This window comes from Mustela lutreola, chromosome 9 (assembly GCF_030435805.1).
Source record: "Mustela lutreola isolate mMusLut2 chromosome 9, mMusLut2.pri, whole genome shotgun sequence".
Lineage (NCBI taxonomy): Eukaryota > Metazoa > Chordata > Mammalia > Carnivora > Mustelidae > Mustela > Mustela lutreola.
In genome coordinates this window covers 95,142,934-95,158,490 of record NC_081298.1, presented here as the reverse complement: position 1 = coordinate 95,158,490, position 15,557 = coordinate 95,142,934, and the positions used below count along the sequence as shown (strand labels likewise).

General features: G+C 45.4%; 1 long non-coding RNA gene across 1 annotated transcript in view; it reads left to right on the top strand.

The window, feature by feature from the left end:
* LOC131840295 (uncharacterized) overlaps nucleotides 1-15,557 on the top strand; it is a 38,645-nt gene that overhangs the window by 986 nt on the left and 22,102 nt on the right. The window lies entirely within an intron of this gene.

Genomic DNA, 15,557 nt, shown 5'->3' with positions numbered 1-15,557 from the left:
ATTTTTCCAGGAACTTTCTGCACCCACATTACCTGGGTCCCACTGGAAAAAATCTTTCCTCTATCCCAAAAGGTGGAAGGGAAAAAACTATAATGGTTTCAGCTTAAGAAATAGTCTTTATCACCAGTGCATAGAAGTTGTGTACAAAACTCCTTGAGTTATGTAGGTTTAGGGCCGGCATTTGTATCCCTGCTTTTTGGATGAATAATCAGTACTTACCAGCTGTTGTTCTTGAGCAAACTACAAGTTACTGTTTGTATTTCCTTACCTCTTAAATGGGAGATACTAGTAGCTGCCTTGTGGAGTTGCTGTGTGGATTACATGAGTTAATCCATGTGAAGGTTTTAGAATTGGCTTGGTGCATGAGGAACATTAGGCTGGGATTGTGGCGCTCAGAGGGATTCTTGGTTCTGAGGCTCCTATTGCCGTTCTGCCTCCTGAAACTGATGGCTAACATTTGAAACTACTCAGTCATGTCAAGGGCAGTTCCATGCCATTGTCAGTAGGCATTAGCTGTTTGGGACACAAGGTGCCCATGTCTGCTCTGCCAGGTAGGGACTAGAGGAACCTTGCTAAGGTAAAGCAGCCTCCTGCCTTGCCTTCCTTCCCATTTCAGCAAATACTTGCCCCACCTTCCGGACAGCTCCCCAGGCAGCCTGGAATCTGAGATTGTGGGTGAGATCATCAGTGGCTGGCCCAGCTAGTCCCATGTCTAGGATTACTGTGGTCTGGCCAGGGGGTGCTGGGTCAGAGATGAGGAGACACCAATTGACCATTCTGGGGAAGGGGTGTGGGTGGGAGGCAAACTCAGAAGAGGAGCTCTTACTTACCTGAAGTCAGACCCACTGGGGGATTAAGTGGAAGTTGACTCCCAAATCCTACACACACCATTCCATTTCTCAACATATTTCTTTTTCTTTCTTTTCTTTCTTTCTTTCTTTTTTTTAAAGATTTTATCCACTTATTTGAGAGAGAGATAGAGAGTGTGAGAGAGAGCACAAGCAGGGGGAGTGGCAGGGAGAGGGAGAAGCAGACTCCCTGCAGAGCAGGGAGCAGGATGTGAGGATGGATCCCAGGACCCTGACACCATGACCCCCGCCAAAGGCAGACACCTAACAGACTGAGCCACTCAGGTGCCCCAACATATTTTTTTTTTAAGGAGATTTTCCTCTAAGAGTGTGGGGCTGTGCTACCCTGAGGATCCCCCCCCCCCCAACAGATGGCAGTGTCAAGATACCAACAGCATGCCTATGAGGAGGGACTTGAGCACCCACCTCTTCAAAGACAATAACAGCGTGTGGTGTTGGTGGTCAGTGGAGCACAGTGATAGAAGATGTAGATTTTGGAATAGGATAAACCTATCTTTAAGTCTCAACTTTGTCACTGAACATTTCTGTACCTTCAGATAAGTGAATTATTCACTCCAAGCCTCCAATTTCTTGTAAATTGGGAATGATCTCTTGGGTAAGAAAATAATACTCACCTGATGGGACTGTTACAAGGATTAAATGAGATTGTGTTTTTAGCTAAATGGTAACCATTTTGGGGAGGAGAGAGGCTATTTAGATTGGTAGATGAGCTAGGCTTCTTAAAAGGGTTCAGTGAAAGTATGGGGACAGATTTATAAACCAAGGTAAAGTGTCTGGTCTGTGTCACTTTATGCACTGAGATTCAAAATGAGCTAATTTGGCAGCAGCAAGCACCCTGGAATTAGAAGGAGTTGACAAAGAGCAAGATAAAACTTATAAGGTGGAAGGCTCAAGAGCATTTTTTAAAATAGATTTTATTTATTTATTTGACAGAGAGATTACAAGCAGGCAGAGAGGCAGGCAGAGAGAGAGGGGGAAGTAGGCTTTCCACTGAGCAGAGAGCCTGATGCAGGGCTCGAACCCAGGACCCTGAGACCATGACCCGAACTGAAGGCAGAGGCCTAACCCACTGAGCCACCCAGGTGCCCCAGGCTCAAGAACATTTTAAGTCTATTTTTGTTGATTTTTTGGTAAAGAACATAGTCACTGTGTCTCCAACTCAGGATTTTCTTTTTTCTTTTCTTTTTAAAAAAGATTTTATTTATTTATTTGAGAGAGAGAGAGAAAGAGAGAGAGCCCATGAGCAGGGGCAGAGTGAGAGGAAGAGGGAGAAACAGACTCTCCTGCTAAGCAGGGAGCCTGAAATGGGCTCCATCCCAGGATGCTGGGATCATGACCTGAGCCAAAAGCAGACTCATAACTGACTGAGCCACCCAGGTGCCCCAGCCCAAATAATTTTTTAAAAGATTTTATTTATTTATTTGACAGACAGAGATCACAAGTAGGCAGAGAGGCAGACAGAGAGACGGAGAGAGGAAGGGAAGCAGGCTCCCTGCTGAGCAGAGAACCCGATGCGGGGCTCGATCCCAGGACCCTGGGATCATGACCCGAGCCAAAGGCAGAGGCTTTAACCCACTGAGCCACCCAGGCACCCCAAGCCCAAATAATTTTTTAAGGATGTGTTAAGTTTGATATTCAAACCAGAAAAAAAAATGGTTTATAAGACAAAAACCATAAACCAACTACCCTATGATATTAAGGTGATAAAATGCAAAGTAAAATATTAGCAATTCATATTTTTCAGTTTATATAAAAATAATTAATCTTGTTCAAGTAGGGTTTGTCCCGGAAAAGTACAGAACTTCAGCATCATAAAATCTTTTAAGGAATATGCCATATTAACAAATTAGAGAAAAATACCTAATACTTAATAGCCACAGAAGGAAAAAAATACAGAAGGAACATTTGTTCAATGTCTACAATCATTTAAAAATGTAAAGTTTTATCTTTAAAAAAAGTAAAGTTTTAGTAAATTTAAGGGTAAAGGTAGTCATCAAAGTAGTATTCCATATAAACAGGTTGAAGAAAAAATATAATAATCTTAATAGGTACATAAAAAAATTTATAAAATTTAACACTACTTCACTTAAAAAGTACTTCTTTTATCAAAATAAAGGATAAAGGATAGTCATAACAAACCTATAGCAAGGGATGTCTGGGTGGCTCAGTTGGTTAAACATCTGCCTTTGGCTCAGGTCATGATCCCTGGGTCTTGGGATCCACCCCACTTGGGGTTCCCTGCTCTGTGGGGAGCCTGCTTCTCCTCTTCCCTCTGCCTGCTGCTCTGCCTGTTTATATTCTCTCTGTCAAATAAATAAATCTTAAAAAAAAAAATAAAGTCAGAAATAAGACATGTATATCCGTTACCACAGTGTCATTTTGTCATTGTACTGGTAATGTTAGCCAATACAATAAGACACAAAAAGAAAGATATAATTGGAAAGGAAGAGACAAAACTACTCTTATTTTTAGACAATATGATTGTCTTTAGAGAAGTTAAGCAAATCCACAGAGAAAGAGTTCTGGAAATGTGATCAATATATAAGAATTGGTAAAGGTAAATATTATTAACAAATGTAATTGAAAGTATATCTCGGGCGCCTGGGTGGCTCAGTGGGTTAAGCCGCTGCCTTCGGCTCAGGTCATGATCTCAGGGTGCTGGGATCGAGTCCCACGTCGGGCTCTCTGCTCAGCAGGGAGCCTGCTTCCTCCTCTCTCTCTGCCTGCCTCTCTGCCTGCTTGTGATCTCTCTCTGTCAAATAAATAGATAAAATCTTTAAAAAAAAAAAAAAAAAAGAAAGTATATCTCATTTGTAATTGCATTTGTAATTTGTAATTGTCTCCTGTGGTCAGCTCTAGCCCAAAACCATACAGGAAAGGGAATTCTAGGAAGTGAGATTCAACTTAGCGAAGTCAACACAATACAATAAACAATAAAATACATTTAATAAATTTAAAATTAAACTTAAGAGATGTATAAAATGCTTAAAGGGAAAATTACCAATATTGAAGGACATAAAATAAGATCTGAATATATGAAAAGAAAGACTCAATGTCCGAAGATGACAATTCTTCCCAAAATTATCTTAAAATTAAATGCAAGTAAATTTTAAAAAATTTATGGAATTATAAACTTGACAAACTGATTCAAAAACTATATGCTGAAGCACCAAGGATATCTAAGACAGTATGAATAGAATATCTAAGACAAAATGAATAAGTTGAAGGAAGTTGCCTTACCCAACATCAACACTTCTTATAAAGCTAGAGTGATGAACATGGTGTGCTATCAGCATAGGGGTGGATGAATGGGTCAGTAGAACAGAATGGAGAGCCCTGACCCTTTGGTGACCTTCCAAGAATAAGCATGGCTGCTTCACTTCTATTTTTCAAATGTCATGCAAATGTCTCCTGTGGTCAGCTCTAGCCCAAAACCATACAGGAAAGGGAATTCTAGGAAGTGAGATTCAACTTAGCGAAGTCAACACCATGCAAAGCACCATAGTCCATGCTTGGTCAACTTGGCATCCACAAATACCCATTTTCACTATGCTTAACTTTGAAATAAAGTTTGAAAGCAAAGGATAGTAAACTTGCACTTCTGCTTAACATGATGCGTTGCTCCCTTGCGCAATGAAAACGTGTGAATCAATTGGTTATCCATATGTAGAAAGAAAAGGTACTTTTTTTTTTTTTTTTTTGGAAGAGAGAGAATCTTTTTTTTTTTTTTTTTTAAGATTTTATTTATTTATTTGACAGACAGAGATCACAAGTAGGCAGAGAGGCAGGCAGAGAGAGAGGAAGAAGCAGGCTCCCTGCTGAGCAGAGAGCCTGATGAGGGGCTCTATCCCGGGACCCCGGGATCATGACCTGAGCCGAAGGCAGAGGCTTCAACCCACTGAGCCACCCAGGCACCCCAAGAAAAATTACATTCTTAATGCTCCCCACGGCAAGAAGATACAAAGTCTCTTTATTCACACTTCGGTGATGCTCATTTCTCTTCTAGCTGAGTCATATTCCCCCTGTGATATCTTATAACTTAATTGCTGACAAGTAATGTTAAAAACTTAGTAGAGGAATGGGGAGGGGAGACTTTTTTATTAATGCGGGAAAATATTTACATTGAAGTAAGAAGAAAAGTTTCATACTTCTGCAACTGCTTTAGCTGGTATTTATATATACTCTTCCACTTCCCATTTCATACTCCCTGCCTGGTGAGGTGACCTTTGTTTCTGGTCTGGACCCATAACACTTCTTCCTGCATTGGGTTGCAGTAGTTTTGCTATTGAATTTAATCACAGGAATGGGAAGAGAGGGCCCATTCTCCCCTTTGGACGTCAAGACAGTCACCCAAGGCAGGACCAATAACCTTAGCCTGTTGATTCACTGGCAAGAGAAGTTCAAAGTAGCCAGGTCCAGTGTCAATGTCTAGCTGAGTGGAACCACTTCTCTGTGCCCTTTTTGGGGAACTAATACTTCTAGATCAGCAGAACCCAACATTTCAGCGACAGAAAGTAGCATTTTTGCTAGAGAAGCATTGTGTGTTATATTGAGGAAAGCTATTATTTCTTTTTTTAAAAAAATATGTTCTTTTCGTTTTACAGGTTTTATTATTTGAGAGAGAGAGTGTGAGAGAGAGAGAATATGAGAAGGGGTAGCGTAACAGGGAGAAGCAGATTCCATGCTGAGCAGGGAGCCTGATATGAGGCTGGATCCCAGGACTCTGGAATCATGACCTGAGCCGAAGGCAGATACCCAACCGATTGAGCCACCCAGGCACCCCACAGTGTTCTCATTTCTAACCTCTGTTTTCTGACCCATGGATCCCTGCTTTGGGAGAAACAGCAACATAGGTCAGTTGCTGATCTAGAGAACATCTTGCATCCCGAAGGACATTACCCAAGCCCTACAAGGTGTTGCCACCCAGGTGCTACCGTTACTGAGTCTTCAGAAGGCCGTTTTACTGTTCCCTCAGGCCAGCTGCTTCAGGGTGACGGGGAACATGGTAAGATCAGTAAATTTCACGAGCTTGAGCCCATTGCTGCTCTTCATATGCTGTGAAAGGAATTCTTTGGTCAGCCATAGAAACTTTCAGGTCCCTCACATGAACCTTGAGATAGGAATTTAAAGCCCTGACTCAACATATTCTTTCCCCAAATTCTTCAGGGCATTTTAACAATCTACCAATATTAATTCTAATTATATTCAAGCAAATAGTCAGTCAAAACACTGACTTCCATAGGCACCAAATTACAATTGTCTACAGGTGATCACGTAAAGAAACTTCTTGTCCTGTTCTAGGACACAGAGTACCAGTGATCCCTGTACCCTTGGTAATCCTTGGTAAGGGTCTTTTTTTTTTTTTTTTTTTTTAGATTTTATTTATTTATTTATTTAGAGAGAAGGAGAGAGTGAGCACGAACAAGGGGGAGGTGCAGCTGGAGAGGGAGAAGCAGGCTCCCAGCTGAGCAGGGAATCTGATGCGGTGCTCCATCCCAGGATTCTGGGATCGTGACCTGAGCCGAAGGCAGACGCTTAACGACTGAGCGCCCTACGTGCCCTCACTTATGCCTTTAAATCTATTTAGATCACAGAATCAATTTTATAATCCCGACCAAATTTAGAGAAGGCATCACTCACTAAGGTTCTGATCTTCTTGGAAACCATGTCTGCTAACATGTTCTGTATTAGTCAGGTTACAATCTGAGAAGCTGGACTACAGGGAATGACAAAGAAGAAGGACTTTCTCATGGGAATTTCCCAATTATGGGAGCTGGTTATATAGTCTGTATATAGGATTGTTACTTCTTTCTTTGGGGCTGGGGACAGGGACAGGCAGCTGGGAAGGAAAGATGTATGTGCAGGAGGGGAGCAAGTACAAACTGGAAACTGCCTCACTCTCGCCCCGACTGTAAGCCTTTGACTCTATGAGTGCAGGTGACCTGCGAGAGAATCTGGTCCTTTGTTTTAGAACTAAATCCACACCTAGCTCAGGAGTTGGGGAAACTGCTGAGGCTTTGTGGGAAATAAAAGAGCTTTGTGCCCGTCTGTTTCTCCCCACCTCCCCCATCAGCAAGGTGAGCCAGCAAATCTGTCATAATGCGTGAGCCAGCCCAGGGCCTGCCTTCCACAGTGTAGAGAGGCAGCTGCTGCTTCACTGCTGTTGCCAAGTATCACGCAGATTTCTCCTGTGGCCAGCCCTAGCCCGGAACCATGCAGGAAAGGAGATTCTGGGAAATGTAGTCCTAGCTTAGCCAAGTTGACTACAAAGCCACTACACTCTTTATAAAAAGGTTAAAACATGTATAACCTAAGGCATAAATATGTGGTATAAACATAAAGACATTATTGAGCAGGAAAACTATGGCAATTAAAATGAGGATGGAGGGCACCTGGGTGGCTCAGTCAGCTGGGCATCTGCCTTAGGCTCAGGTCAGGATCCCAGGGTGCTGGCATGGAGCCCCGCATCAGGCTCCCTGCTCCGAGGAGAGTCTGCTTCTCCCTCTGCCGGCTGCTCCTTGCATGTGCTCTCCCTCTCTCACTGTCTCTGTCTCTCAAATAAATAAAAATCTAAAAAAATAAAATAAGGATGAGCTCTGGGGAGGACGAAGGGAACAGGACTAGGGAGGGCCTATAGGCTGCCCATTTTCTGTTACAGTTTATTTCTTTTCTTTTCCTTTTTCCCTTTCTTCCTCCCTCCTTTCCCCCCCCCCCCCTTCCTTCCTTGTAGGCACTCTGCCCAGTCCGGAGCCCAACTCAGGGCTTGAACTCATGACTCTGAGATCAAGACCTGAGCTGAGATCGAGTCAGACACTTAACTGAGCCATCCAGGCACCCCTGTGACATTGTATTCCTTAAAACTGCTGTAGTGTAGCTGTTTGATGAAGTATGTAGTGTGGGCATATGGATATTCTTTTTATTATTCTCTATACTTGCCTGTAGGTTTGAAGTGCAGAAGGAGGGAAAGGAGGGAAAAGGATAAGAACACGAATTGCTGATGTTTCCTGACCGCTAGACTTGGCCCTTGGATTATGCCACTTAGGTAGAGAACAGGTTTCTTTCTCTGGATTGAGGGAAGAAGCCCCCCCTGTGGACACCGACATTCTGAGACCTAGTTGGGGTCCCAGAGCCACAGGGACCCAGGACGTTGGAGAAGATGTATTGTGGGGGCCCCTCTGCTGCCCTATCTCCCAGCACCCTTGAGAATTCTTGTCCCTTTCTCTTTTCTGCCCTCTCCTCTGCGGGGTGTCTCTTCATCTCTCTTGCTCTCTCTTTTTTCCAAAGAGGGGCTTTGCATCCAGGAGAAAGGTGCTAAGTGGGGTAAGCACAGGTCTTTTGAGCTAAAATGCAATGTAATAATAATCAGGCCTCAAGGGAAGCCCAGCCTGCAGGATGAGAGGGCCTGGGGCTACTGTAGGGAAACCCCACACCCCCTCCTGCTGCCCCGATGCCTCAGCTCCAGCCCACACCTGTTGTTCCCCTCTTCTGCCCCTCCTGCATCCCCTTGCACCTGACAGGCCAAGAGCAAACAAGGTTGTTTGTTCCTCTCTTCCCGGAATGTGCAGGGACACAGGGGCGGCTCTCTCTATGCAGACAACACACATCGCACTTTGCAGTTACCTACTGTTGCCTAACTTTTTCTTATATATGCTGCTTTTAAGACTTTCTCTGAAATCCTAGGCTCTTCAATTAGACTGAAGTTAACAAACATCTGTTTGTTTGAGGCCCATTTGTTGTGCTGGGTTTATGCTGGGTACAAAGGAAAGAAGAATACAGCTTCTTCCCAGTGGGAACTCACCATCTCACGATGGTGGGGGTGGGTGCGGGGAGATTCACAACCGTCAGACTGAAGGGGCAGTTCTATGGGAGCAGGAAGGACAGAAAGTAGTTACAACTTCAGAGATCCAGGAGGGCTCCTTGGAGGGCACTTTCCTCTGCAGATAACCTTCAAAGAGAGGGAAGCTTATGAAAGCAAGGAGTAGGTGAGATGAAGCAGACAGAAAGTGCTGGGAGAGAAGAGAGAAGGGCTAGCCAGTAGGGGCCTCTCAGGGCCTCCCAGCTTTAAGAATGGGGACAGGCAGAGGGAAGAAGGAATGCTCAGAGAGAAGAGAGGAGGACTGGGGCAAACAATCCTCATGCAATGACACTAGGATGTTTTCTACCCACTTTAGAGTACTTTAGAGCTGGTTGGGCCCTCAGCAGCAAACTAGTCAAAGCCCTTTCTTGTACTGAAAAGGAAGGACATTGAGACCCAACTGGTTGGGGAGTGATGTGCACAAAAGGGAAAACTGGGTCCAGGACTCAGCTTCCAGCTCATGCGACCCCAAGCCCCTTTGACAACCCAAGACCCAAGTCAGTACCTTAACTCTCGTTCTGGCCAGCAGCCATGCCTGCCACAGTGCCTAGCCCATAGTAGGCACAAACCTATTTGCTGAGCTGAATTCTGTGTCTTCCTTATTCCTCCAGTTTCTGAAGAAATGGCCAAGAAAGAGGGATGGTCCTCTATCAAATCTTGTCCTACCCCAGGCTCGGGGGTGGGGGGTGTGCATCCTGATGGTGCCTTCTTGATCCCGAAGTCATGCTGTTACTCCCACTTTACAGAGGAGGAAACTGCATCTTGGAGAGCTAGGTGGTCTGCTTTACAGCTGGTGAACTGCCTGAACTCAAACCCAGGTCCATCTGACTCTAAATTCCATGATGAGGGGGTCAGTGTAAATGGTTGAAATGGAATTTCATTGAGTTGACATCCGTTACTTGTTCACAGCCCTTGGGGCAAGATTTTTTCCCTTTGGGGTGAATGGGGGATGGCATTGTAGTAGAAGAGTGTGTATGAAAGAGGATAAATCCTTTTAAGGACCACCTTGCTTTAACTGTCATAACTGATTGAACTTCCCACACCAAAAAACGTTGTTGGTTCTTTTTTTAAAAGTCACCCCCCCCATGTCTTTAGTGCCTTTCTGCATCATGGGCATTAGAACCCAGTTGGAGCTTGCAGAAACTCAGGGGCATTGTTGAAAGGGAAAGGCATAAAAAGAACTGGATTATAGTGTGTGTGACCTCTCCAAGTGTCTTGTAAGCAGATGCAGCTGGACAGGGGAGAGAATGAAAGAACCATCTAGAGAGAGGTTTCTGTGCTCAGAAGAAAGGAAAATGGAGATGACAGTGATGCTGATGGTGCTGGGGTATATGAATCTTGCAGGTAGATGTGGGGTGGTGTTGGGCAGAGAGATAACAGACTTGTCACAGGCTCTGCACACCAGCCCAGATCTCCCCTCATCCACACAGGTGGGTTTCTGGGATTGTCTCTAAGCCTTTGCCATGCCCTACTAAGGCTGGGTAGGTTGAGTCCAGGTTGGGAACAGGTTGGGAGAGAACTGAATGGGAGGGAGCACTGAGGTCCTGGGAAAGCTCGAGGTCCAGGCCAGGTGCAGAGGCCAGGCCTTGCTATCAGCGGGAAGTCTAGGATGGGGGTGGGGACTCTGGCTGCCTGTTTATTCAGCACTGAGCTGAGGTTCCTGTTAGGAAATGCCCTTGTTGGTGTCCAGGCTGATTTGTTTGCAGTTCGCGCTTACATGGGGAGCTGCTCTTCGGAGTCCTGGCTTCACACGTAGGGGTAGGCGTGGGAAGGGGGAACATGGGAGGAACCCAGAGCCCGCAGGGTCTGGAGTATAATCTGGGAAAACGAATGTCTACAGCTTCTGGTGAGGAGAGGGAGGGTTGGGCCTCTCAGGAAGCTCAGTCCTGCCTTCTTGCTTTCCAGAGAAGAGCCATGGCGGAGGTCTGACTCAGGAAGGGCTTGGAGTCTGGCTTCCTCACTCCCCTGTGGGGACTGTCTAGTGAAGAGCAAAACATCCTAATGCAGGTTCCACCTTGAGATGCTGATTCAGTTGGTCTGGGGCGTGGCCAGGCCATTGGGACTGATAAAACCTTCCTCGGTGATTCCAACTGTACAGCCAAGGTGAGAACCGTTGTTCCAGAGTCTCCCAGCTTCTCAAACCTTCACACGCATATGGATCACCTCGGGATCTTGTTCAATTGTAGATCCCACTCAGAAGGCCTGGGTTGGTTCTTTAGCTTCTGCGTTTCTCACACACCCCCAGGTGATGCTAATGCTGCCGGTCTGGGGACCATACTTTGAGTAGCAAGGTTCTGTACCTGCTTTGGACTCCTCATTCCAGTTGTCCTGATTGCTCCGAGGGAAGGGGGTAGAACCATGAACCCAAGCTTCCCGCACCTGTTCACCCGGCCCACTCTTTCCCCACTATCTAACTTGGTGAGTAATCAACAGGCATCCCAGACTCTCTGGCCGAGGTCAGTGCTCTAGTCATTTTTAGGGTCTAAGTGGACTGAACAGATCCCAGACCCTATCTAAGACAAACCAGTTCAGCTGGCTCCAGTTGGGAGTGTGGTAGAGGGAGAGGGCAGGAGCAATAGCAGCAGGCACATCCTTTTCTGTCCTGTTGGGAAGACAGGACCCACATGTCCTATGGTAGGGCACATTCCTGAAGGTGGGTGTAATAATACTTTCCTCCCACACAGTCTGTTACAAGGAGGCCTTGCCATGTCCCCAGCCACTCTTCTTGGACCGAGGCTAGCCCTCTGACTTTTTTCGCCCTATAGAACATGGAGAAAGTGACTGTGGAACTCCTGAGGCTGGACCTTATGATCTGAAGTTTTCCCTTTGCCTTTTGGGATGCTCACTCTTGGGATCCAGCTTCCACCGAAGAAGCCCAGACTAGCCATGTAGAGAGGCTCCAGCCTTCCAGCCCACCCTGCCAAAACCCTAGATTTGTGAATGAAGCTATCCAGAATGCTCTAGTCCCAGGCATCTGACAGCAACCCAAACCAGCTACAGAATTTGTGAGGCCCACTGTAAAGTGAAGACATAGGGTCCCTTGTTCAAAAATGATTATGAATTTCAGGAATAGCAACAGCAGAGCATTAGATCAACTGCAGGGCCTCTCTGAGCGTGGGGCCCGGTGCAGTGGCCTAGGTCCCAGGGTTGTGGAGCCAGCCTGATTGCAACCTCCTAAGAAATCCTAGCTGAAACCACATGGAGCAGAACATCCCAGCTGAGCTCTGCCCAAATTCCTGAAGCCCAGAGTTGTGAGCAAATATAGTATTTGTTGTTTTAAACCACCAAGTTTTGGAGTGGTTAGCTATGCGACAGGTGATCCCCAAATCCATCCCATGGCCTGACTCTTTCTCAGGATGGGAGATCTGTGACAGGAGGCACTGGCAGGCTAGACCTGTGGCCTAAGAACAATGACAGGTCATAATGCTTGTTCACTAAATGGATGAATCTTTTGACAATGCAGCCAACTTACAGACCGCAGCAGGTTAAAAACTAACTCCAGAGTTCCAAGGCGTGATTTCCCCAGAATGTGCTGACCTGGGGGAAGGCAGAGGAGGCAAGGACAATGACCCTGCTGGCTTTGCCTTTTCTCTTGGGAGGCGGAGGGATGTGAAAAAGAAGAAAGGTTTTGCAAGACAGACAGACCTAGGCTTACATCCGGCATGTGCACAGTCCCAGAGTGGGTGATTGGGGAGCCTCATGCCTCCTCATCTGTTCTCATCCTGCTCCCTTTGTGGCTTTCCCCATCTCTGAAAATGGCAACTTCATCCTTCTAGATGCTCAGGCCAAAAAATGAAGTCATCCTTGGACCTAGTCTTTCTCTCGTCCTCACATCCAGTCCATCAGCATAGTTCTCCTAAGACTTCCTTCCAGATGTACCCGGAATCTGACTTCACCCAGCCACCCACACTGATTCTACAGTGGGCCAAGCTTCTTGTCTCTTGCTAGGATCACTGCAGTAGCTACCTATCTGTTCCCTTGCTCCCATTCTTGCCCCTTTCCAGCCTTCAACCCAGCATTCAGAGTGGTTCTGACAAATGGGGTTAGAGCATGTTACTTCTTTGCTCAGTATCCTCCAGTGACTTCCCAAGTCATTCCAGGTAGGGGCTGACAAGGCCCTTGACAATGCTTATTTCTCTAAACTCATCCAGTACTCTTCAACACCTGCCTCCCCATATGCACACACACTCTGATCCAGCCACACTGGCCTCTGGCTTTCCCTTGGACAAATCTACTCCTGCCTCAGGGTCTTTGCACTTCTGTTCTCTCTGCCTGGAACACTTGTCCTCCAGATATCTGTAGGGCGCATTCCCCATCTTCTTAAGGTCCTTGCTGAAATGTTACCTTTTTAATGAGGTCTTCCTTGACCTGACCCTCTCTGCCTTGTCCTATATTCCTTATTTCCTCATACTGCTTAATTTTTCTTTGTAGTACTTATCAGCATCCAACATACCTGTATTTTACTAGCTTATTTATTTTTATTATATCTCTCAACAAAAATAAAAGCTCTCCAAGGACAGAGATTACCTGCTTTGTTTACTGCTTTTTCTCTTTGTGCCTGGAACTGAGCTTGGCCCAGAATGATCAGCCCGCAAATATTTGTTAAATGAATAAACCAAATGAATGAATGTAACTGATGTTAGCTTTACCTAGTATAGCCGACCTTGTAGGACTCAGTGAAATTGAAAATAAGTAATAAAGATACAGCTCTTGGCATAGAACAGGGGCTTGCGCACGCATAGGTGTGTGTAGCAGGGAGGAGATGTGAGCGGGCAGGAAACAGCTCATCAGCCCGGTTAGTGTCTTCCCCTTTGGATAGGTGCTCCTCTCCCGGCTCCTAAAGCGCCAGGTAGGGGTGCCTGGGTGGCTCAGTTGCTTAAGCATCTGACTCTTGATTTCCACTGGGATCATGATCTTGGGGTCGTGGAATGGGGCTCTGTGCTCGGACCTGTGGGGTCTTCTTTCTTGTCCCTCTCCCTCTGCTCCTCTGCCACCCCCCCCCGACCCTGCTCTGCTCATGCTCTCTCTTTTGCTATCTTTCTCTCTCAAATAAATAAAATCTTAAAAAAAAAAAAAAGGAGCCAGATAAGCTGTCATGAGCTTGCGTTTCTGGTTCAAGATCACCAGGGTGTTGGCTTTTTTCTAGGGAATTCTGGGTAGGGATTGATTTGGGCCAAATACATCACATACCACTTGAAACTTACCACTTTTCTAAGCAAAAATCATACCTGAATCCAAGTTCTTATAAGCTCTCCCTGCCATCTCTCTGAATCATCACTTAATCCAACGACTCTCAGTCTTTTTTATGCATTTAATGTAATTTTTTAAAAATTATTTTTTAATGATTGTTTTTTGCTTTTAGACCTCAGAAGCAGAGCTGGCTTTCCAACCGTTCATAATCGTTACCCTCAGAGGTCCATACTAGACCCCACTCCTCTTTTTGTCTGTCTTTTCCTCTTTATCCTCATCCTCTTGCCAGTTCCCCTGCGACCCCAGTCAGCCTCTCTCTCATGTATTTGCAGTTTTTTATTATTTATGGGTCCATGTAAAACATGTAGGGTGGTTTTGTATATAGATTTTAAATTTATATAGAGTGTTATGTATAAATTCCTTCCTTCTCTTCTTTTTCTACTCAAAACTATTTTAAAGGCCTCTCTTCGGGCGCCTGGGTGGCTCAGTGGGTTAAGCTGCTGCCTTTGGCTCAGGTCATGATCTCAGGGTCCTGGGATCGAGTCCCGCATCGGGCTCTCTGCTCAGCGGGGAGCCTGCTTCCCTCTCTCTCTTTCTGCCTGCCTCTCCGTCTACTTGTGATTTCTCTCTGTCAAATAAATAAATAAATAAATGTCTCTCTTCAGTGCTGTATGTGCAGAAGTTTCATTGTTTCTAATACCTGTTTTCTAGAATTTCACATTGTGAATGAAAGTCTGTTGTTAGGTTAATTTTTATCTGTGGAAAACCTTCTCTGTTGTTGAAAAGCTTAGAGGATGATTTCCTTATCATCAGTGTTCAAAAGTCTCAACAAGACACTTGGAGGTATATTTTCTCTCCACACGTCTTTACAGCAGAGGGCAGCCAGCAATTGGAGGGGGGAGTTCTGGATGTCTTGAAGATGAGGTGTCTGAACAGCCTCCCAGTGGAGACACCAGACAAGATGTTGGATGCGAGCAGGTGTCTGGACTGGACATAGATTTGAGGGTCATGTGCATGTGGATTCTAGTTGGAAAAGAAAAACACCAGTGCATGAGATGAAAGATGGAGGAGGTTGGGCAGGTGGGGAGAGGAGCAGGCTGAGCTCCTGAAAACAGGTGTTGGAGGTCTTATTTTTAGGTAAGCAATTGTTTTCCTCCCCTTCGTTTACAAAATTCTAATCAAATATTTCAAACACTAAGAAAATTATAGATGAAAACACAATAAATACCTAAGAGGCCACCATCTAACTCTATTGACTGTATCTTTTGCCGTGCTTATTTCAGGCCCTTTATATAGGAGCCTTTTCTTTCTTTCTTTCTTTCTTTTTTTTTTTTTTTTAAAGATTTTATTTATTTGATAGACAGTGATCACAAGTAGGCAGAGAGGCAGGCAGAGAGAGGGGAAGCAGGCTCCCCGCTGAGCAGAGAGCCTGATGTGGGGCTCGATCCTAGGACCCTGGGATCATGACCTGAGCCGAAGGCAGAGGCTTTAACCCACTGAGCCACCCAGGTGCCCTGGAGCCTTTTCTTTTTAAAAAAATGTTATTTATTTATTTAACAGAGAGAGACACAGCGAGAGAGGGAACATAAGCAGGGGGAGTGGGAGAGGGAGAAGCAGGCTCCCCGTGGAGCAGAGAGCCTGAA